Source organism: Dipodomys merriami, unplaced genomic scaffold, assembly GCF_024711535.1.
Source record: "Dipodomys merriami isolate MVZ:Mamm:240054 unplaced genomic scaffold, mDipMer1.0.p SCAF_1, whole genome shotgun sequence".
NCBI classification, from domain to species: Eukaryota; Metazoa; Chordata; class Mammalia; order Rodentia; family Heteromyidae; genus Dipodomys; species Dipodomys merriami.
In genome coordinates this window covers 55,582,987-55,608,406 of record NW_027202270.1, presented here as the reverse complement: position 1 = coordinate 55,608,406, position 25,420 = coordinate 55,582,987, and the positions used below count along the sequence as shown (strand labels likewise).

At 39.3% G+C, this 25,420-nt stretch overlaps 1 protein-coding gene and 1 non-coding gene across 11 annotated transcripts in view; one reads left to right on the top strand and one right to left on the bottom strand.

Annotated features, from left to right (window-relative positions):
• Pkp4 (plakophilin 4) overlaps positions 1-25,420 on the top strand; it is a 219,247-nt gene that overhangs the window by 29,754 nt on the left and 164,073 nt on the right. The gene's annotated exons all lie outside the window — the stretch shown is intronic.
• LOC138835505 (small nucleolar RNA SNORD2) lies at positions 5,623-5,692 on the bottom strand. Its single transcript, XR_011374645.1, has one exon. It is a non-coding gene; the product is annotated as a small nucleolar RNA SNORD2 (small nucleolar RNA).

Genomic DNA, 25,420 nt, shown 5'->3' with positions numbered 1-25,420 from the left:
GTGATATATTCCTTATGAAATGTGTTACATCAACATCCTAACAAAAAATAAATTGATGCAGGTATGGGACAGAGAAGGCAAAGAATTAAGTAACCAGACATGGAGTTTCTCATAGTATGATTCAACCTGTAGTGATATTTTTCGCACAGACTGTTAGCTTTGTGTGACAATTGAAAACAATTGCAACTAACATAGTGAATCTTTAAGCCCCTACTTAGGCTGAAAACAGCCCCCTTTTTTTTTTTTTTTTTGTCATTGGGGTTGAACTCGGGGCCTGGGCACTGTCCTTGAGCCTCTTTGTGCTCAAGGCTAGCACTCTACCACTTGAGCTATAAGTGCCACTTTTGGTTTTTGAGTGTGAAGATAAAAGTCTCACTGGGACTTTTCTGCCCTTGCTGGCTTTGAACTGCAGTCATCAGATCTCAGCCTCCTGAGTAGCTAGGATGACAGGCGTGAGCCACTGGCGCCTGGCCACATGGCCTTTTTTTTTTTTTTTAATTGTGAAAATACCGTACAGAGAAGTTACAATTACATGGACAAGGTAATGAGTACATTTCTTATCAAGCATTGTTACCTCCTTCTTTGTTTCTGCACATTTATGTAAATTGTACAGTGGTTCTGAATATTTCCTCAAAGTTTGGGTTTGTTCAGACAAAATGTTTATGTAATTGTTCAAGTTAAATTTGGACAAACTTGTTCTGAAAGAACTCCAGTGTTAAAATAGTCTCTACAAATACTATTCCACACTGATCTCTTTATGTCATTTTAAATTCTGAGTAAGGATGTTGTACTGTACCACTGCAGACACATTTCCAGTTCAAAGGGATTGGTTGTTGAATGAATGAGTGGGGTAATGAACAACTGAATAAATGGACAAACAAGTAAATGAATAAATAAATGAATAACACTTGGCAGGAGATTTTGTAAGAGAAGCCTTTTTATTTTATTACTTTTTTGTTGTTGGTCTTGGGGCTTGAAACTCAGGGCCTGGGTGCTATCCCTGAATTCTTCTGCTCAAAGCTAGCTAGCGTTCTACCACTGTGAGCCACAGTGCCACTTCTGGTTTTTGAATGGTTAATTGGAGATAAGAGTCTCTTGGGGACTTATCTGTCTGGGCTGACTTTGAATCGTGATCCTCAGATCTCAGCCTCCTGAGTAGCTAGGATTACAGGTGTGAGTCACTAGTACCTGGCAGAGAAGACTTTTTAGACAAATATGGTGCCAGGTGCGGGTTACTTACACCTGTATTCCTAGCTATCAAGAAGCTGAGATCTGAGGTTTGTGGTTTGAAGCCAACCCAGGCAAGAATGTCTGTGAGACTCTTACCTCCAGTTAACCACCAAAAAGCTGGAAGCAGAGCTGGGCTTAAGTAGTAGAGCACTAGCTTTGCACACAAGGTCAAGGACAGTGCTGAGTTTAAGCCCCAGGACAGGCACATCTCCACCCCCAACCCCGCCAAAAATATGAAATATAACATGTGAAATCAGAGTAGTAGAAAACTCCTGTGATATACCTAAATAATGAGTAATAGTATGGGTTTGCTTATATACTGATTTTCAAGTTCATTCATTGGATCAAACCATATTCTAGGTCATCTCATGGTGTAGGGCCATAGGCTTCAGGTATGGAGGGAAAAAAGTTTAATTCAACAAGCACTGGTTAAGCCTGCTGTGTTCTGGGAGCATCCTCTCCAGCTCCTGAAGGTGCTTCTCATTGTACTAGAATCCTTGCATTTTCCTTTCCTATAGAGATTACTTTCTTTATTCTTAATTTTATTATTGAGGCTTTTCCAGAAATAGTGCCTGGCCAAGTTCCCATATGCACCAGGTGTTTTTTTCCTTACATTTGAGAATGCCACTAGTAATGTCTCACACTTTAAACATGTGGAGGAGCCTAAGAAGATTGTCACCAACACTGTATTGAGCATTTTCCATGCACCATCTCAATTCTAACCAGTTGTCCCTTTGCCAATATACTGCAGGTAGCTTTTAGGCTGGCCTCCAGTGATCCTGCCCCATGGAATCATACCTCTGAAATTCCCTTCTCCTGAACACTGACTGAGCTACATCCCCAGCTCCTTTGTTCATTCCTCAATGGATAAATAATTCCTTAGTATAGCACCTCTGGTGACAGTGTTATCATTGGTTTTTGATGGTTTTTCTGGTGAAAGAGTTTTATAATCCCTACTCTGAGTCAGGGCAAGGATGAAACTCAGAAATGTTTTTAAAAAGCTGTCCAGGGCTGGGAAGGTGGCTCAGTGGTAGAGCGCTTGCCTTGCATGCATGAGGCCCTGGGTTCGATTCCTCAGCACCACATAATCAAAAAGAAAAAAGCCGGAAGTGGCGCTGTGGCTCAAGTGGTAGAGTGCTAGCATTGAGCTGAATAGCTGAGGGACAGTGCCCAGACCCAGAGTTCAGGCCCCACGACCGGACCCAAAAATAAAAAATAAAAAAAAAATAAATAAAAAGCTGTCCAAAAATGCCAAGAAACAAATAGGAACAGGTGAGCTAGGCAGTGTGGGTCCCTGAAAGACTAGTCTTCATTTTAGGCATGTCTGAAATACCTGTGTGGCCTTGGAACAGGCATATTTTTTCATCTCTACAGTGAATGGGAACTGAATATGACGATTTCAATGAAAATCTTTTATATTCACTACCTGTACAAATTCAGTATTTTATATTTTGTTAAAGGTACTGTATTTAAAGATATTGGGGGGGAGTACTATGAAGTTTTTTTCATTCAGAAATCTTGTGCTGTTGGTATAAGATTTATATAACTCAGCTGCCTTTTTATGAAGACAGGTTTAATGTACTCATGGTATCTTCATCTTTTTGAATTTGTGTCCTTGACAAATCCAGAAATTTCTGAGGCCAAAACCTATCCAAAACTCTTCTTAAAACTCTTGCTGAAGTTGGGCACTGGTTGTACACAGCTGTAATCCTAGCTACTCAAGAACTGTGATATGAGTATCACAGTGCTGGTCAGGAGTGAAAGAAGCTCAGGGACAGCACCTAGGCCTCAAGACAGGGGAGCGCGCACACACACACACACACACACACACACACACACACACACACAGAAAACTCTTGCTGGGGGAAGGAATGGTGCAGGGAGTGGGCATGGCACACCGACTGCCTTTTACACTCATCACTGTGGATCTCCTGGTGACATACAGAGTAATGAGGTATCCCTTCACCCTTTTGACCCGGGCACTTCCTCAGCTGAATGGAAGCAGGTTCAATTTTTCCTAAGGCCCTTGCCACTGTGCTCTAAAAGTGCCTCTCATAAACTATATTTTACTCATTTGCCAAATTTAAGCTCTATTATTATATTGTCTAAAAATTTTTTTATGCCATTTTGGATCAGTGGAAAGAAATCATTTGTGAAGCTAGTTTTATCCAACAAGACAAAAGTATATATGCTGAAAATAGGATAACATGCAAAACTTATAACAAGATGTAGAGGAAGAGATCTGAGGATAGCAGTTCAAAGCCAGCCTGGGCAGGAAAGTCCATGAAAATCTTATCTCCAATAAACTACCAGAAAACCGGAAGTGGCACTGTGGCTAAAGTGGTAGAGCACTAGCCTTGTGCTGAAGAGCTCAGGGACAGTGCCCAGGCCCAGAGTTCAAGCCCCACGACTGACAAACAAACAAACAAACAAACAAAAGAAAATAACTGACTGAGATGAACAATTGTCTTCAGCTCTTGGTCCTTATTAAGGAAATAATTAGGGGTAGTCCAACTTGAAGATTGTGTGTGTGTGTGTGTGTGTGTGTGTGTGTGTGTGTGTGTGTGCGCGCGCGCGCATGTGCGCACACGCACATGCATGTATACACTGGTCCTAGGGCTTGAACTCAGTGCCTAGGTGATATCTGATCTATCAAGGCTAGTGCTGTACCACTTGAGCCACCTCTGAACCCAGCTTCAGATTGCTTTATAAAATATACCATTAGAGTAATTAGATCAAATAGTGAGATTTATTTGAACTATTTTTCACCCAATTTGATAACAGGTGTCATCTACCTAGGGCTTTTTATTTTGAAAGGTGAAATTGAGATTTATGTAGCCAATATATGTAGATTAATATAAGAACAGTCAAGTGACAGCAGGATGCTGGGGACTTCTGGTGTCCATCTTTCTTGCTGGGCTCTGGGTCTCCTGCTAACAGTTGCTAGACTGAAGGTTAACTCTTCACAGGAGAAATATATGTGTTATCTATAAGAAAAAAGTATGCATGTAAAGCCTATAACCAATCTCCATTTTAGTGCTATTTCTTAAAAAATGTTCTTGGATGTTAGATGGTGAGAATAGATGATTTATCACAGCTGGCTGCAGTTTGGAAGTGGGAAGTAGCAAGTTGGGAAAGCAGGCGTAGAGTTTCTCAGGATTGAGTGTGAGGAATGATTTACCATGATTTAACCATTTATTGACTCTGCCTTGAGGTGAGCATGAGTCTCAGGTTTTCATGAATCAGTGCCACCAAAGACTGCCAGAACTCAATTCTCTGGGTCTTCCCACTCTGCTCATATTATTTATTAGACTTTGTAGGCATTGCAAAACTTCAAGAAGAGTTGAGTTGTTTATGCAGCTCACTTGGTAAGCTCTTTGTCAAGAAAATGATTTTCCATTTTTGGTGGTTTTTTTTTTTTGTGTGTGTGTCGGTTATGGGGCCTGAACTCTGGGCCTGGGCGCTGTCCCTCAGCTCTTCAGCTCAAGGCTAGCACTCTACCAGTTGAGCCACAGTGCCACTTCCGGCTTTTTCTGCTTATGTGGTACTGAGGAATCGAACCCAGGGCTTCATGCATGCAAGGCAATCACTCTACCACTGCCTTCCCAGCCCTTAGTGGTTTTTGAACTCAGGGTTTTGCTATACCATGTAAGCCAGGCCTTTATCCATTTTTTATTCTGGTTATTTATTTATTTGTGTGCATGTGTGCGTGTGTGTGCACTAGTACTGGGTCTTAAACTCAGGGCCTGGGCACTGTTCTGAGCTTTTTTTGCTCAAGGCTCACATCTACTTGAGGCTTTTGGTGGTTAATTGGAGATAAGAGTTACACACGCTTTCTTGCCTGGGCTGGCTTTGAACTTTGATCCTCAGATCTCAGCCTTTTGAGTAGGTAGGATTAAAGATGTGAGTTAGTGGTGCCTAGCTTGCTCTGATTGTTTCTTAGATAGGGTCTCACTTTTTCCTCAGCCCATTCTTGACCATAATCATCCTATTTACACCTACTGCTATAGCTGGGGTGACAGGTATGATCCTGCAGACTCAACTTTGTTGAGATAGTCTCGAACTTTTTTTTTTTTTTGGCATTTTTGGACTGGCATTTAAACTTTTCTGATCTCAGCCTCCAGCACAGATGAGATGAAAGAAACATACCACATATCCAGCCAGTGCCTGAGAGGGAGTATTGCAAAATTTTTGCCCAGGACAGCACTGAACAATCATGAGCCTTTTAGGTAACTAAGACTGTGAGCCACCACATCTAACTTTAGTGTTTTCTTTATTCATTTACTTTATTCTCATCTCCTTTATCTGCCACTAACTTCATATGCACTTATTTGATGTATTGTTTTTCTTTGCTGTGTATACTATTGTATGATACATATACTCTTTTAGATAAAGTGATCAGCAATAAATATTCTCTTTATTTTAGGTCAGTTCCAAAGTATTATGTACTCTTGTATGATATGTATTTTGTGTTACATAAGATGTTATATAAATGTTATTATTCTCCTTCACTAGATCTTTTCCACTCAGCAATTTATTTTAAAAATTCTTCCCTTTTGCTGTGTCAACATTAGCTTGTTCATTCTGACTGCAGTTCAGCATTTTCTGATGCAAAAGATCCAGTTTTATCTTTCCACTCATTCAGTGTCAAGTGTTTAGATTGCTTCCATCTCCTATCACCACAGAGAAGGCTTATGTCCCATCAGGACCTGTGTGACAATTAAAAAAAAATAGGTATGGAGGGTCTAGGAGATAGCTCAGTGATAAAACATTTGCCTTGCAAATACAATGTCCTGAGTTCAGTCTCCAGTACCAAAAAAAGAAAAGACAAAAAAAGAAAAAAAAGAAAAGTAAAGAAAGAAAAATATGTGAGGAGTGAGAATCTATTCTACTAGTCAATCATAGAATCATTCCGATCCTGGGGCTTGAACTCAGGGTTTGGCCACTGTTCAAGACTAGAGCTATTCTATTTGAGTCACAGCTACACTTCCAGTGTTTTGGTAGTTAATTGAAAGTATGAGTTTCATAGTCTTTCCTGCCTGGTCTGACTTTTAACCATGATCCTCAGATCTCAGCCTTCTGAATAGCTAGGATTATAGGCATGAGCCTCCAATGCCAGCATGAGTGTGCTTATTAGTTCATATAAACTATGTCCCAGGCTTTCAGGAGTTGTGATATTGTTTATATACTCATATCCTTCCAACACTTAGCATGTTTTTCCTTGTCTACATGGCATAAATAACTCAATTTTCAATATGTTTCCCTGACTACATGTGAACTTGACCATCTCTTAATCTGCTTCTTTTATGTGTCTTTGAATTTTTTGCCCATAGCTTTTCATTATTTTTTCTGTTGGGATCCTCATTTTCTTAGGTTAACCTAGGAGGACTTCCACATATTTTAGTTAAATTTCCTTTAGGAGAAAATTACAAAACTCTCATTCCACATCTGTCTGTAAAGCTGATCTCCCAAACCAAAAACCTTATGTGCCTCCAAGTTCATCTTTTGCTTTGTTTTTCCTGCTTACATGATTTGTAGGTTTTATTCATATATTTCTCTCACATTAGGTCTCAGAGGTGTTCTTCAGCATTTCGTGTGTGTGTGTGTGTGTGTGTGTGTGTGTGTGTGTGTGTGTGTGTGTGTGTGTGGAGTAAAGAGTTTTTTTGTGGTAGGGATTGAACCAAGGGCCTTGTACATGTATAAGTAATTTCTTCACCACTGAGCTGGCTCTCAAGCCCAACATTGTCATTTTTTTCTCTTCCTCCTCCCTCCTCTGTGTGTGTGTGTGTGTGTGTATATGTATGTGTGTGTGCGTGCGTGTGTGTGTGTGCGTGCGTGTGTGTGCACGCGCATGCATGCGCATGCATGTATGCTGGTACTCAAGACCTGGATGCCATCCTTAGCTCTTCCATTCAAGGCTGGTACTCTTCCACTTGAGCCACATCTCTACTTTCAATTGGAGATAAGAATCTCTTGCACTTTCTTGCCCAAGCTGGCTTCTAAACACAATCCCCAGATCTCAGCTTCTTGAGTAGACAGAATTACAGCCATGCTGCCAGGCAGTATTTTCTTCTAACTTTATGGTTTTATATTTTACAATTTAGCTGTCTTCCATCTGGAATCTATATCACGTCACTTCATTGGTCAGAGGTCTTTGGCCTGTTTCCTCCAGGGTGAGGCCAGAATGCTCATAGGGCACAGCAAAGCCATAAGTTTGTCTTACACTATCGTGATGGGCCCCATACTGCCCTTTATTCACTTTTGTACTTCAACCATACTAGGTTTGTTGTCTTCTAAAAATGTGCTGTAATGGACAGCTGAGCATTGAAACATGATTCAAAACGTATTTTCCTGTTTTCATTTTAAAGCTTATAAACAGGTTTCCTTTTATTAATAGTTAATAGAAATGTGTCCAGTTGAATTACACCACAGTGTATTTTACTTTATTTCCATTGTTTTAGAAGTCAAACAGTGCACAAATGTGCAAAGTAAGAAATGAAACATCTAAATACCAAACCTCTCCTCCTTTCCTATACTCATTCAGGTAAGGAAGCAGTGGGGCAGGGGGATGTCAGAATGTCAGAAACCCTAGTGTCAGGGCATTTTCTCTGGCCAGATAAATCAGGGTTGCTGGAGTGGGACCCAGACACCCAGACACTTGTCTTTTAATAATTTCTTGGGTGATTCTAATATGGAGCCAAGGTTAGAAATAACTGGCTCTTTTTTTTTTTTTTGTCAGTCATGGAGCTTGAACTCTGGGCCCGGGCGCTGTCCCTGCGCTCTTCAGCTCAAGGTGAGCTCTACCGGTTGAGCCACAGAGTCACTTCTGGTTTTCTAGTGGTTTTATTGGAGATAAGAGTCTCACGGACTTTCCTGCCTGGGCTGGCCTTGAACTGTGATCCTCAGATCTCAGCCTCCTAAGTAGCTAGGATTACAGGCAGGAGCCACCAGCGCCCATCGAAATAAGTGGCTCTTACACATAAAATATAAAAATGTCATACCAAATATGTTGTTCAGCAACTTTCTTTTTCTCCTGAGTATTTGCTAAATGACACAACTCTACCTGTTTAAGAATAAATTCCACTCTTAACACTTACTAACATCAAAAATGTTATCAAGCATGCAAATTCTGTGAGTCAAGGTTATTTTAAATCAGTTATTTTATCTAATAGTAACATTCAGTTACATGTTACTAGTAGTAGTAGTAGTATCTTTCCTTTTATATTAGGATTCATAGTTTGTCAAAATGCACTATGAATGGCCAGGATCCTCTTCACAGTGTGTTTGTAATCACTAGATAGGAGGTTTATAGTAGAAGCCCTATCCCCTCACCGCACCCCATCATCCTTTCTTTTTAAACTGGAAAATTATCTTTAAAAAAAACCTTAATTGCTTCCTTTTGCATTGTTTAGAATGTCTCTAACTCCTTATATTTTTTAGATTTAATTTTATTGTCAACGTGATATAGAGAGGGGTTACAGTTAAATATGTAAGACAGTATGTACATTTCTTGTCCAACATTGTTACCCCCTCCCTTGTTTTTCTTCCACTTCTTCCCCCACCTTGTAAAGTTCATTTCTAGCCTATTTTCTTTTCTTTCTTTTTTTTTTTTTTTTTTGGGTCCGGACGTGAGGCCTGAACTCTGGGCCTGGGCTCTGTCCCTCAGCTCTTCAGCTCAAGGCTAGCGCTCTACCACTTGAGCCACAGTGCCACTTCCGGCTTTTTTCTTTTTGCTTATGTGGTGCTGAGGAATCGAACCCAGGGCCTCTGGCTTGCAAGGCAAGCGCTCTACCACTGAGCCACCTTCCCAGCCCTCTAGCCTATTTTCTTATATTGCTGTTACATTGGTTCACTCTTTGTCTTTTGTCTTACCATTTTGTTGTTCCTCTTTCCTTTCCTAATTCAGATAAATGTATATACAATACACAAGGTACAAAAATCAAATACAGTGACAAGGGATAAACCATAGGAGGGAAAAATGCAAGAAAAAAAGAAATAAGTTTACGTAGTATATTAAGAACAAAAACAAAGAAAAACCTGTTGTTTATAAATCTTGTAGTTCATTTTACTTAGCATTATCTTATACAGTCATGTATATAGCTATTGAGTAATTGTGATCAACTTCTTATATTTTAACAACTAGCAAAACTCTTTACCCCCCACAGAACTGTCCTGGTCCCCTAGTCTCTCCATGGTTATAGAAAAGTCCTTTAGTTTTTATGATTCTTACATTTTAAGTTCTGTTTCTAGCTAACCACTTTCCTCCTGATTATGTTCTTTCCATTTTTTCTCTTATGAAAACCTTATGTATGCTTACAGTAGAGAAGGTGATATAACTGGGGACAGTGGCGCATTCCTGTCATCCCAGCCATGTGGAATGCTGCTATCACAATTCCATGCTAGCCTAGGCAAAAATTGTTAACAACACCCCAACTCAACAGAAAATGCTAAGCATGGTGGCACATGCCTGTCATCTTAGTTACAAGCAGTAAACATAAATAGGATCAAGGTCCAGGCCCTGGGCAAAAAAAGCAAAGACTACATGTCAAAAACAACAACAACAACAACAACAACAACAACAAAAACCAGAGGGAAAAAAGGAATAGAGGCATGACTCAAGTGGTAGGACTCCTGATTAGTAAGCACAAACCTTTGTTCAACCCCCAGTTCTATTAACAGTAACAGCAACAAAAAGATGAATGCTCTATAGTGTTTACTACTTAAAAATGTTTTAATTTTGACTTCTTTATGAATGTTGGATCAACTGCTCAGATGCAATCTTTATGCTTAGCTTTCATTTCCTTCACCTAGTAATATGTAGTTTCCGAATTGTTCTGGTTTTAATATTGGTCACTGTTTCTATTCTGATTTTTCTAGTAAGCATGTGCTGAAATATAATACTGAAAGACAGTCCTTTAACCACCTAGCCTCATTTTTTTTTTTTTGCAGGAAGTTTAAACTTCCAATTATTTTGTCTTTTAGATACTCATCTCCTAATTTCTCAATGATATGGTTATACCATTTGTTGAATGAGCAATTGCTGACATTCTTGATTTCCTTATGAGGACGGGAATTTCTGCCTTTCACCCCATTTCTTTCATTTTCCTACTATTAATGTTTCATTGAATCATTGTTATTTGTGTTGTTTTGACTACAAACATATTTAACAATGAGCCATCTCTCTTTTTTTTTTTTTTTTAAGTTCAAGGGCTTTTTTCCAACTGGAAATACTTGTCTCAGTTTTCCATTTCTTTAGTTCTTATGACCATATCTTCCCATATTCTCCTTCGGCCCCTTGGTACCAGTTTCCATGTGGTTAGTCCAGCAGGCAACCTGTGTGTTCCATTTTGTTCTTTTGACTTGCTGCTTTTGGGGCCAGCCTTCCTGCTGCCTGCTACACTGTTGGCTCTCTTCATCATGCCTAAATAACATCCAGACCCAGAAGACCCTGATATTCTTCAGGTTAAGAGAGAGAGAGAGTGATGTGTTATGGCCAATTTGGGATTTCAGCAGGTCTCAGGAGGTCTCTGTTCCCTGTGGATGTCTGGCACTTGCCGGATGATAGCAGTGAGTGTAGTCAGCCTTCTCATTTGCTTGCTCACTTGGTGAAACACTTCCTACTGACATTTCAGGAATGTTGAGACTTTCCTGCTAGTCTAGTCGTGACTTTTACTTCTCTCCACTCAATCTTCTTTCATTCTCTAGAGTAATTGTTGACTGTACTGGTAACATTTCTTGGTCTTTGGGAAGGAAAAGAATAGATAGAATCAAGGGGTGCAAAATTCATTTAAAATGAGGCTGACATTTTCAGACCTATTAGCACATGGGCAGATTCTTGCCATTATAAAAATTAGATCATTTTCTTTTTCAAATCTAGGGGCTTTAAATGATTCCCTGATGAAGAGAGAAACACTGTTTGCACTTAGCATATTTCTCATTACACTTCAAGGGAGACACTCATGCATTACACTACTCCAGGCATTTTATTCTGCTTTTACCACTCAAGGACAAGAGGGTATAGATTTTCATTATGTGCATTCTGAAAATCATTTCTCCTCAGTGTCACACTTTAATTGTTAAGGGGGAAATGAGTTCTGTATAAACCAAGAAAGATTATTCATACTAAAAAATATGTGACTTTTATATAGTTTGACCTGAAGTTTATTTGAAATACCAACTATGCCAAAAATGTACTGTGAACTAGAAAGTTATTTGCAATAATATGAATAAGTGATTTAAAATCTGTCTTAGTTATTTGGAAAGTAGATGAGGAAATTTATGAACCTGATATGTCTGAAATGATGATTAATAGCATTAAAGATGATTTGTTTTGGAATAGAATATATGAACTAGGTAATCACATATAGTAAAAAAAATCACTTTAAAATATGGTAATGATCACTTTCATTATTCAATTACTTTTTATTTAGATTTTAAATATAAAATTTTCTAAGCCAATTACAAAGACATTTTAATGGTTCTAAATATTCTCATTATAGATAAAATGTATTTGATAGTTCTTTTACTCTGTAAATAAATCATTATGTGGGGGGAAAAAAGCCCAGTAGAGATTTTAGTTTTGCTATATGGTTGTTAAGTGAGTTTGGACAGATATTTTAACTGCTACAAATGTTATTCTTATTTTTGATTTTGTTTTTAGTAGTGAGATAAGGATACGGATAATTTCTACATACAGGGTTTTGGTAAATACGCTTTAGGAAAAAAATGATCATTGTTTTCTTTTTAAAATTTATTTTATTTTTGCCAGTCCTGGGGCTTGAATTCAGGGCCTGGGCACTGCCCCGGAGCTTTGTTTGGTTCCTTTTGCAGAAGGCAGGCACTCTGCCACTTGAGCCACAATGCCAGTTCCCATTTTTTCTGTTTATGTGGTACTGAGGAATTGAACCCAGGGCTTCCTGCATGCTAGGCAAGCACTCTACCACCAAGCCACATTCCCAGCCCAATTTATTTTTATTTTTATTTACTTTCTTTTTTTAAAATGAATTTTATTCAATTTTTTGTTATGTAGTACCGATGAATTGAACCTACAGCCTCATGCATGCTAGGCCAGCATTCTAACACTAAGCCACATTCCCAGTCCCCTTTTTCACTTTTTTTTTTTTTTTTGCCAGTCCTGGGGATTGAACTCAGGATTTGGGCACTGTCCCTGAGTTTCTTTTGCTCAAGGCTAGTACTCTACCACTTGACCCACAGTGCTACTTTCAGCCTTTTTCTGTTTATGTAGTACTGAGGAATTGAATTCAGGGCTTCATGCATGCTAGGCAAACACTCTACCACTAAGCCACATTCTCAGCCCCCAGCCTTCTCTTTTTCAAAAAATAAAAATAAAAACAAAAGGTTCTGCCTTATTAGTATTCAACTATTAAAACATGAAGTACTACCTTTTCATAGATCAGATTGACAAAGACTGGAGTGACAGAATCTCATTTGGCTTGGGACTTTTTTCTTATTTTTTTTGTCAGTTATGGGGCTTGAACTGTAGGCCTGGGTGCTTTCCCTGAGCTCTTCAGCTCAAGCTTAGTGCCACTTCCAGCTTTTTCTGTTTATGTGATGCTGAGGAATCAAACCCAGGGCCTCATTCATGCGAGGCAAGCACTCTACCACTGATCCACCTTCCCAGCCCCAGGCTTATGACTTCTAATGTACTGTAAGGAAATATTCACTCAAGCCCACAAAGGTTGTTTTTACTGAGTTATTTGTAATATTAAGAACTTCAATTCTAAACCCAGGCATGATGCTGCCTGTAATCTCCGCTACTCAGGAAGCCAGAAGGGTAGATCACAATCTGAGATTATCCCAGGCAAAAATGTGAGACCCTGCCTGTAGCAAAACAGACTAGTGATGTGACTAAGTGGTAAAATGCTTGTGTAGCAAGCTTGAGGCTCCAAGTTCAAACCCCATTACCACTGGAAGAATAAGTGCAATTATAAATATTAAATCACATTATATATTGACTTCCATGTAGCTATAACTCATAGCTTTATATTTTAAAAGAGGGTATGTATGGGTACTTTAAATGCTTCGTTATGGTAAGTTGGTAAAAGTTTAAGCAAATACTTTTTTTTTTTTTTTTTGGTCGGTCATGGGGCCTAAACTCTGGCCTAGGCACTATCAGCTCTTCAGCTCAAGGCTAGCACTCTACCACTTGAGTCACAAGGTCACTTGCAGCTTTTTATGCTTATATGGTGCTGAAGAATTGAATCCAGGGCCTCATGCATGCCAGGCAAGAACTCTACCACTGAGCCACCTTCCCAGTCCCACAAATACATTTTTTAAAATGATTTTTTGATTCCTTGGGAATCAAACCTGCAGCCTTGTGCATGTGATATGCTAAATTGACTATGTTAGGCTGCATTTGCATTGATATACTTTTGGTTGGCCTTCCTTTCTCCCTTTTTACCTTTCCAAGTTCCTTTCCTTATTCCTTCTTTTCCTATTCCTCTCTAGTTCTCTGGCTTACACTTTAACAGTGCTAGATATAAATTATATGGAGAAAATAAATGTGGATTAAGGAGGAATTATTTTATCTCAAAAAATTGTTTTTGTAATTTAGTGTGGGTTTAAACAATTGTCTCTTTATCTTCCTTAGAACAGGTGGTGACCTTAGAGTGAGATATACCTGGGTTTGGGGGCTAGATCAGCTAACTTTTCTGTGTCTGTGTTTTCCACTATGAAACAAGGATTAATGTATGATTGAATTTTACCTTGAAGTTAAGGAATAGAAGTTGTGAAGTATTCAGCACTGCTTAACTCATGGGAAGTATTCAGTATGTGGTCACGATATTGCTATTATAGTATGACCTTTTGATGAGGTAAAGGCCCAGCATGTTATTTCAAATACTGTCACAAGTAAACGTTTCCTGTTCAGCGAACACCAAAAGCACAAAACAGAAAGAAAAAAAAAAAAACCCTGAATATGCTCACTTCACATACAAATTAACAAAAGAGTAGGGATAGGATAAAATTCAAGTTCATTTGGTGTATTAGGAACTTAGATATGAACTATGGTAAAAAGAATGAGGAGAGGATAATGAGCAAAGGAAAACTAAGCCTTTGTTCCTGACTTAACCAAAACATACAGGTGGTAAATAGATGATGCCTTTGAGCCAATGTGAAGATGGTTGGGATTGTGTGTGTGTGGGGGGGGGAGTATCTAGTTGTGAATTCTTTACATAGTTCGAAATGTATATGAATATAAAAATAGAAATGTAGGTTGACTTGGAATGAGCCAAAAAACCCTATCAAGGTAGAAAAGCATTTCTGTAGTCTTCTCTCTGTTCTTATTATGGACAATATATTTTGCTACTTTGTTTCATTTGTTTGTGAGATACTTAAAAAATGTTAGCATTTTATCATATTAGTATTACAAAGTTATCCAAAAGGTTTAGTATGGCTGGTGGGAAGGTGTCTTTTTGTATTCCCTTAATGGTATCTGTCACTAGGAATCTAGTGTACTGTGGTGATGTTGGTCTTAGGGCCATCTTCCCCAGGACATTCCCTCAAAATATTTGGGGATCTTGAATTTTTTTCCTTGTACTGTGGTTTGTACTCAGGGCTTGTGTGTCCTCATATCTAGCAATCTACCACTTGTCATATCTCCAACTTCAGACTTTGCTAGTTAACTGGAGATAACTCATGGTTTTCTCTGTATGGACTGGTTTCCAACCACAGTCCTCAGATCTCAGCCTCCTGAGTAGCTAGAATACAGCTTCTAGCCACTGGCACCCAGTCAGATGTTGCATTGTTAAGCATTAAGAACAAGTTGGTAAGGAAAACTTTTTTGCTGTTCTGTATCCATAACTCCTCTGATAGTCCTTATATAGACCTGCTCTATTTAGTCAAATAGTGCATACCTCCTATAACAGTTTTAGGAGAATTGAAGGGTTTATATCTTCTAGGACTGAGAGATTTTTGGTAATCCAGTGAATTCTGCCTCTGTTGACCAGGTCCAACTTTCTGTGGCCACAGAGAGAAAGTAAATTGCCCTCCTTGCCTAGATATTGACCTGGGGACTGGGGTGGCATGGTGCATCAGCTCAGTGCTTCTGGATACAAAGCAAGTACAGAAGCAAATGCAGGAAAAATAGGAAAGTAGTATTCGGAGAGAAACACTGTGGTGCCCTCAGGGGTCCAGGAGAGCAACTGCTGGATTGCCCTAAACTTGAAGAATTTACTACAGTTTACAAGTGGTTACAATGAAGCTTAACATTAAGTATGTGAAATTAAATGATCCATTAGACTTTTTTGGGGGAAGGGAGGAGTTGCAGGCAGGGTCTCATTATGTAGCCCAGACTAACCTTATACCTTCCTGCCTCAGCCTCCTGAGTACTGAGATTAAAATCATAAACACCACACCTGGCTCCTTTATACATGTTTTTTGTTGTTGTTGTGGGTCATGGGGCTTAAGCTTAGGATGCCCCTGAGCTTTTCTGCTCAAGGCTAGAGCTCTACTATCAATTTGAGCCACTGCAGCACTTCCGATTTTTAGATGCTTAATTGAGATGAGAGTCTCACAGACTTTCCTGCCTGGTCTGGCTTCTAAATGAGATTCTCAAACTCAGCCTCCTGAGTAGCTAGGATTACAGGCGAGCCAGCCACCAGCACCTGGCCATTAGACCATTTTTGTTGTGCAGTTGTTGGTTATGGGGCTTGAACTCAGAACCTGGGCACTGTCCCCACCCTCTTTTAAGACTAGCAGTCTATTACCTTAAACCACAGCTCCACTTTCAGTTTTTGAGTGATTCATTGGAGATACGAGTCTTATGGGGACTTTTCTGCTAAGGCTGGTTTCAAACTGTGATACTCAGTTCTCAGCCTCCTGAGTAGCTGGGATTCCAGGTGTGAGCCAACAGCACCTGGCTTAGTTTTTTGTTTTTTGTTTGTTTGTATTTGTTGTTGTTTTAAGATTTTTAAAAAGTATATATCCCTTTATAACAACACTGTAGTCAGAAAACTTGTCTGAAGGTAGCCATCAGCCAACTCAAGTGGCCACTGTCTTGTGGAGTCCCCATTCAAAATGTAAACCCGACTGCCTGATAGCACTTTATCAACTTTCTAGCTTATTCTTAGCACAGATTTTTATGACCCAGTTGTGTCTCCAATTATAGAGAAACTGTAATACTAGTGAGTTTTGGCTGGATAGCTAGCATTCAACGTGTGTTTGTATTTGAGTTAGAATAGCAGAGGTCAGCGTTGATAATTCTAAAGGAAAGTTGGGCATGAGTCCACTGGCCTGGGGTGAACATTTATATCTATGTGGGTGGCCAAGCAGCACTACTGACCCCCACTATGGTTTCAAAGCTTGTTGGTTTGGCTTTGAGACAGTGTGTTCTAAATCATGCCATTGTACTTATTCTTCATCCACTCAGTGAGAAATGAGGTCAGTTATTTCTAGGAGAAGAAACAACCTGTTGTTGTTGTTGTTGTTGTTTTTTAAACCTAACTGGTAATATTTGGATCAATTAAAAAAATTGTCCATGCACATGGCTTAGTCTCGGATTTCTTGAATACATCAATTATAGCTATCCCGGTTTGCAGAAGGGTGGGATGCATGAATACCTCTCTCCTCTTTAGACTTGAGATTTCGTCTTCTGATTCCAACAGCATGTATCAGAAGGTGAGAGGGTAATCTCCCAGAAATGTTAGAAAGTTCTAATTAGTGTATTAATGTTAGAAAAAGGAGTCATGAAAGTCATCCTCATTGGTAAGTTCTTGGCACTTTTACGGACAGTATGTAAGGTAATTTAGTGTATTTTACATTTATGAATAATCAGGGCAGACTAATCTGGCATGTTTGTTTCCTAATTGCTTTATTTTTAGAACTCCCATCATTTCTCTCTCCATTGCAAGAAGCTGGAGCGTCCTAAGAGCAATGCAGCACTCTCCCCCCAACCCCCAGGACAGTAACAAATGTGAAGGCCTGGGTAGTTCAGTTGCTTCTTTAGAGAAAGCAATCATCTAGATAACTGCTAGTAATGACAGCCTTGCTGATTGTACCAGTCACGGTCTATTGTTAAGCATGCAGGAATTTTCATTTTTGCCCAACAAATATGCTTTGGTTCTTTGGTAAACATACATAATAGCAAAAAATAAAGATAATCCATCCTCACTAGAGCCTAAGTTCTTTAAAGGAAAGGCAAAAAATCTTTTGCTGATACATTTTGTTACCACAAGCAACAGAAAATATGATTGTTATTTAACTTAACAAAAATGTCCCCCAAAATGAACCTGAAGATGGTAGGTTTTAGGGGGAGGATGAGTTACTTCCTAGTGAAGTATGAAGTCACAGTCTGATTTCAAGCACAGGCTCAACAGAGCATGTCAGATATCAAGACAGCTCTCTCACACTCGTGGCCCAGAGATATGGTACTACTTTTCAGTAGTTTCCCATTTTGGACCTTAATCATGGTTTTAAAAATTTAACAATAATAAGTCAATGAATCAGTCAGATATTCAGGTATCTGGGCTAGGACATGAACTTTTGAGAAGGCAGTCATATTTTGAGTTCTTATGATAATTGTGCCTTTAGGACCTGTTTAGGCCCTAATACAGAAGAAAGGTTTATGGCCTCCCTACCCAGATCCCCTGGTGTAACTATTTGCTAGATGGTGCCTCTAACTGGGTGACATTCTGTAGAGCAATTGCCTTCTCTGAATTTATTATGGCTGCTGGACATGGACACAGAAGGACATGGACAGACAGCATCTTGGACACTCTGTAAGGAAGGTCCATCTCAGCAGTACTACATGAATACTGTATTCCCTTGGGTGGGCAGGCTTTCTTATTCTGCTGTACTAAGCCTTGGTACTCCCTGGAGTGTGGGCCTCTAGTACATTATTTGACTTCTGAGAGATACATTATCAAGAAGACTAACATTAGTAATAACTCTTGGAATAATGAGATGATGGTGATGATGATGATGATAAATGAACCCAGTATTTAGTGTTCCCTTGCAGCTTTGCCTTTTTGCTTCTCTGGGTATCCACTGATGTCACTTAAGAATGAACCATTTTATTCCTAATAGCTACATGCCAAGTTGGTGTATATGCTCCTGTTTTTCAGCATGCCACAGATGCCACATTACTCAAAGCTGTGCTTTAGTCATCTTCACAGATTTCTCCTCCCAGCCCTACACAGACTCCTGCTTGAGGTTCTCACAGAGCAGCTGCCTGCATACCCCACTGACATGCACTCTTCACTCAGCCCAGCCCACAGAACTGAACTTCAGTGGATGCTGCTACAAGGCCCATAAACGGCATGTGCCCCAGGGCTTTGGCACTCCTGTCTTGTCATCTGATGTGAAGTATGTGGGAAATTTAAACACTTTAGTGAGGCCAGACCCAAGTTTCATAATTGGGTGAATGGTGCCTGTTTTGATTCATTTTTATACTGTCATTTAAGCAAATGCACAGTATTAAGCAGAAGGTTGAGTAGTTAAGGTTTTCTTATGACCTACATCTTCCCACCTACTCTTCAGTCCTTTATATCATTAAGGTCACATAATCATTTATAATCACCCAAGGGCTTGATTTGCTAACATTGGGCACTGTGTGGATAAGATTTATGAAGCAAAAAAAAAAAAAAAGATTTATGAAGCACAGTTGATGTTGCTTACATTCCTTCTGGAGTTTTTCTGAGAGTTGGAAGCACTTAACTACATAAAGTAAAATGAAAATTATTTGTTTGACGTCATGATAAAGAGTAGACTATTCACTTGGATTTTAAGATGATGACAGGTCATGCTCTTAGCAAGTACAAATGAGTGGTTATATTTTAGGCACCTATAATGAACCTTGAAGACGGTTCCTGGAAATAGCATATTGGACACAACAGTAACCAATTTTATTAGCATTCAGCAGCTCAGGGTTTATAAGAACTCTGGTTCTGATCTCTTAAGGCCCATCTTCCTACTGCTAGGCAGGGAGGATTCTCCAAAAAGCTTACAGAAAACCTAGGGCTCTCATTCCTTCGCTAGTGTTATTGGATGGCATCTTTGGTTTGAATTGTATCTCAAATATCCTTCACCTTCAAAATTGAGTGACAGATTGCCTCTCCTTCAGTTCCTGCCTCTGCTCTCTACCTCAAGTCTCCCATACTTGTCTGCAAGTCATGAATCACCTCTTAGTTTCTCTAGGTCCTGATCCATGGGGTTCACTGCAGCTACTTTCTTGTTGATTCCCTAGTACCAACTTAATTGTTTCCACTCCTGCAGCCCAGGTCATCTCCCATAGAACATAAAACTTCATCCTAAAGGGAGATACATCTGGTACAGATGGACACATAGCATGGTTCACAAAGTTTTGTTAACTCAGAATGATAAGTTCTGGTAGTGTTGCTCATTGCTTGCTTACATTTCATACAAACTCTACAGTATGATATTTATAAGAATAAAAGTAGACATTCATAAAAGCATAGAATAGTAAGCTCCTTCTGTTTTAGAATAAGCTTTTGGCATGAATCCTTGAGACTTTCTGCTCTGTGGTCTTCTATTTATATTTTTAAGAATGCTGAGGGAATTCTTGGTAAGTGCTAAGATTTTTAGGCCTATCTTTTAACTCGCCTGGCTTTGCAATCCACATCTGTTTTACATAAATTTAGTTAGAACCTCCCTTTGTAGGAATTCTTAATCCTAATTAAAACGTTTGAGCCATAACACATGTGAAGAAATTGGAACAGCTCCTGGGAGCAACATTTGTCCAATGATGTAAGCACTCTCCAAATTGTTAACTACTTGTCATGCTTCTAGTAGTTCATAGATACATGTCAACTTATGTGGAAGACCTATCAAAAGGAATTCCAGTAGTGCTTTGTCTTTAAATCATATCACATTTAGTTGGTTAACAAATGAGCTGTGCATATTCCCTTCATTCTTCGCTAATTCTCCCCCCATGATTCAAAAATGTTTTGATAATTCTAAACTTTATAAAATTGAATAATATATAAATTTATTATTTAGTAATTCTACAAGGCAAAAAATATTTGTATAAAATAAATTTCATATAAATTCATATTTTTTGCAATCATGTTCATTAGACTTGCAAAAATTAAGATCTTGTGTTCCCCGTTGAAACTTTTTGCTAAAATTTGGACTTTAAAGTGATTTAGACTTTCTGTTTTTTCTCATCTTTTTTTTTTGTCGTGGGGCTTGAACTCTGGGCTTGGGCGCTGCCTTGTGCTCTTCAGCTCAAGGCGAGCACTCTACCACTTGAGCCACAGCACCACTTCCGGTTTTCTAGCGGTTTATTGGAGATAAGAGTCTCATGAACTTTCCTTCCCGGGCTGGCTTTGAACCTGGATCCTCAGATCTCAGCCTCCTGAGTAGCTAGGATTACAGGCGTGAGCCACCAGCACCCGGCTTAGACTTTCTGTTTTTTAATTGGAAAATTTAGCAAATTTAGGCAAAGGTTATGCTATGTATTTACTCAGAAATATTTTTAATCCCCAATCTAATAAATTAAAACATTTTTGAGTTAATTACTGAGTGAAGCATGTTCTTGTATTTAAGAAGAGCTCTCCCTCTCCCTCTCCCTCTCTCCCTCTCCCCCTCTTCCTGTCCCTCTGCCTCTCCTTCTCCTCCTGTCTCCCTCTCCCCTTCTCTCCCCCTCTCTCTCTCTCCCTCCCTCCCTCTCTCCCTCTCTCTCCCTCTTGCCAATTCTGAGCCTTAAACTCAGAGCCTGGGCAATGCCCCTGAGCTTCTTTTGCTCAAGGCTAGCACTCTGCCACTTGAGCCACAGTGCCACTTCTTCTTTTCTGCTTATGTGGTACTGAGGAATTGAACCCAGAGCTTCATGCATGCTAGGCAAGCACTCTACCACTAAGCCACATTCCCAGCCCAAGAAGATATATCTTTAATATTTTGATTATAAAATGTTGAGTTGTACAGTGAAGAGTTTCTGATGGTAGCTGCTTGCTGATGCTGCAAAAGCACACTTTGAGAATCACTGACTTAGGATTTCTGGTAACCATTTATTGCAATTTTCAAATATAATGAGTTGAAGATATAGTAGAACATGGTGATGGCTACCCATTCACTTTATGGTTCACCTAGTTAAGTTCAAGTTGCTTTTTAACCACATATTCCCTTTCTTGCTGTTTTCAGAATATGGTATTTTGCTTATGTTGATTTAAATTTATGTAGTGCTGACAGCATGCTTGATATTTGGTAAATGACCAAATGTATATTTGCTACATTTCTTTAATAATTTGAGGGTAGAGTGTTTCCAGTGACTTATTTTTTCTTTTCTTTTTGTTTGGATGGGGGAAGGGAGAGTTGTAAAGGGAGGTACTGGGACTAGGACTTGAACTATATGGCCTGAGTGCTGTCCCTGATCTTTTTTGCTCAAGGCTAATGCAGTACCACTTGAGCCACAACTCTACTTTGAGCTTTTGGGAGGTTAATTGGAGATAAGAGTTTCACAGACTTTATTGTTTGGGCGTGGCTCCTAACCTCTTCTTCAGATCTCAGACTCTGAAGTAGGTAGGATTACAGGTATGAGCCATGAGCACCTGGCTCCAATGACTTTTTTATGGTCAACTTTGCATTAGAATAAGAAAGTCAATATAAACAGATTTCTATAAAGAATAGAATCAGAGCCTCATACTTAGTAGATGGATGCTAAATTAAAGATTGGAATGAATAAATAAGCAAGTTTCTCCCTTTAAAAACTTGGCTGATCCAGCTTTGACCAAGAGCTTTCTGTTTTATTGCTCTTAAGCTTCTCAAGTTTATAGTCCTAAAGTATACTTATCTCACTGTTAACAGCTCTTCTGCCAGCAAGAATGGAAAACAAATGATTAGTTATTACTTATTCGTTAGTAATACATAATTGTTAGAATATGGAGGAAAGGTTACTTTGTGACCTTTAAATATCTTTAAAAAAAACTTTATTACCTTATTTGGAATGTGTGTAGCAAATTACTTATAAACTCTTCATACAAATTTATAGGACTGTTCAATTGTTTGGTTCTCATCCTAATAGAATGTATTATTATAGTTTAAAAATGTCTTTGTATTGCTATGTTCACCAGCTGTTTCTGTACGGTTCAGGTATGGCTTCCCTTTGTTTTGGTTAGCTGTCCTGTTTTTTTGTAACAGATGAAAGTTACTACAGATTGTCAACTTACCTGTTCTATCAGTCTTTACAGAGATGCCTCTTCTACAATAGAAAATAGAAGAGCAAAATACTGTTTTCAGGTAGCAATTAAGAGAAAACTCCATTGTTGTCCTGGTTCTAGTCAGCATAATTTATGAACTCTAGTTTATAAAATATTTATATTGCTCCTGCTTGCTTCATAAAATTTTTGTAAGAGTGAATTAGGTAACTGAATGGCAGCATTAGAAAGACTATGAATTCAGCACTGGGCATGTTGAGTTTGACTGTCTGTGAGGGCACATGTCTAGGACACATGAAAAAATCAAAACTAATATCACCAGAATCAGATTTCCTAGAAGTGGTCATCAGAATGTGAAGATTCTACCCACCCACTAAATGTAGACTTACCAGCCCTTAAGAACTCCTGCCTCTTGCCAGGAATGGGAATCAGAACACTGACCCCAAATCATAGCCAAGGCTTCACCAAGATTCCCCTCCTGCATATGATACCTACAATAGTTGTTGCTTTAGGTAAATACTGTAGCTTCCATTTGCGGTGAGGCAGAATGAGACAGACATGTCAGGTGGTAATAAGTATGTTAAGATGAAGAACTGGTGAGTGAGTAGGAAAGGGAGTGAGGGCTTAATGTAGTAACCAAGAGGGAATTTGTGGGCTTTGGTGTGAAGGAAGGCCTCAAGTGAGGTGATACAGCAGAATGAGGTACGGGACAAAATGCTAGGGATGGGCATGCCAGGGCTTGGACACTAAGTGTGAATGCAGGTGGGGGAAGGGCAGCATGTTGCTATTCCTGAAGTAAGGATGTGGATGGGGACAGGGCCTGCTTCTCTATCAGAGAGAGTTCTATAAGAAGATATCATACACAAGTGGCGCATCCTTCAATTGGGAGCACCAGCAACTTGCATTTTGGAATATTAAGTAAAACATTTGGAGAACAGTAAGCCATTTTCCTTCCCATCTATTGTGAATTTTGAAAAGATTGGTTATGTACTTTTGAATTATATGGGAAGCAACTCCCCCCCCCCTTTTTTTTTTTTTAGAATTGCATTGCTGTATTTGCCCACTGTAATAGAAAGAATCCAGACCAAACCATAGGGAAGGTTGTAAGTGGGCTTCCCGCATTCCGGTTCTGAGCCTCTAGTCACTTCACCCTGCACTGTGACCCTGGATTGATTTTCCTCCAGTTGTTTGGCAGTCTCTGTGCCTATTCAGCTTGGAGACTTTCAGTGCTGGCTACGGTTGGGGAAGTGACAGGGGCCCAGGAGGAGGTACACATGGTTGTTCCTATCCATGTTACTTAAAAATGGTGTCAAGGAAAGAAGGAATGTGGAAGACTACTCATACTTCCCCATCTAGAGTTCTTTGAAGTTATTCCTTTTGTTAGTCTTTAAGTATATGTTTCTACCACATAATTTACCTACAAAATGTTTGGATCTGGACACAGGTGACTTCAGTACTCTCTGGCAGAAGTGCTTCTTGGCTAACCTTGTATTGGTACCAGGGCTTCCTTGATGCTAGTGTTTCTACTCAACTTAAGTACTCTTCACTGTGTTGTATTTAACACATAATCCCATACAACACATTTCTTCAAAAATTTATGTCTATTTTTAACCTTTATGAATTAGAATGTTCTAATAGTCATTCTGAAGTGGATTTGAAAAGAGACTTAGAGTGAGAATGTCTCCCATTTCTTCTAACTAAAATGTTGACACAAAATTTTGCTAATAAGTTCCCATAGATGTAATTTCACCTTAAGTACTTTAATATAGCTATGTTACCAACTGCTGGTAATCAAAAGTGGTTAAGAAAAGAAATAGTATTTTCTAAAAGTACTGTAGGTATTTTAAGGTTAATTCTTGGTTGCACTCCTTTTAGAAGCAGTGTTCTTGTTAGATTGCTGCCATTCCTTCTGAACAGCAGTTTGGAAATATACAAGGAAAGGATGCATAGTCCAGCAATTTCTGTGCTCAGCATAAACCTTTATATTCATCCATTTACTGTCTTGTTCTTTGTCTTCCTTCCAAGGCCAAAGTTACATGTCCATTCCTTGGGCATCTTTATATTGGATGTTTGTCTTGTTCCATGTATTTTATAGTCAGGCAGAAGTAGTGATGCATAAAGGATTGATGTCACACACTGAATCAAGAAATATTTCAAGTTTATAGAGACATCTGTTCTCATTTATTATTGTTTTTCCTTTTTACTTGGGTTTGAATTTAGGGCCTGTGCTTGCTAGGCAGGTGCTCTGCCACTTGAGCCATTCCACCAACCCTCAGTGTTTTTCTTTATGTGACTGACCATAGTGAGGGACTAAACATTGGTCTATGGTGTGAATGGGATGGCCTTGTTAAGATGTAACTGTCCATAGCAGCTGTTAGTAAGTTGAAAGTCTTCTGGCTTACATATCAGAACAGTCAAACTGGGATGCGGCCATGGCCATATGAAACTATCCCTTATCTGACACGTTCCCTGCTCACTCCTTGTTTAACTTTCCTCATTTGAAAAACTCAACTACTGGAAGTGGCGCTGTAGCTCAAGTGGTAGAGCGCTCGCTTTGAGCTGAAGAGCTGAGGGACAGCGCCCAGGCCCAGAGTTCAAGCCCCACGACCGACAAAAAAAAAAAGAAAAACTCAACTACTTGGAAATATGAATTATAGGTCTGGAGAGAAGCAAAGACTTGCATCTTAGCTTAATATTTTTCAGTTCTTTTGTAATCACCAGATTACTGAGGTCCCATTACTATCTTGCTCAAACTTATTTTTGTTTCTCTCCAATACCAAAAGAGCAGAGGAACTACATTGTTTAAGCAATCTGAAAGCATAGTGGTGTTCGAGGCCTTCCTTGAATGTGGGAAAACCTCTCCATCATGGTTGCTAGTTGTCTGCAGAGTACGAACTATTACTCTCCAGTGATGAGCTTCCGTCCAGGATTGAAAAATTCATGCATCCATCACCTGTAGTGGGATTGCTTCACCTCGGCTTATTGTGTCTCTGTCACAGAGTGACTGTTGCTTTTTCCCTTAGGAATAAGCAGTTTTCTCCACACAAAGGCCATGTCAT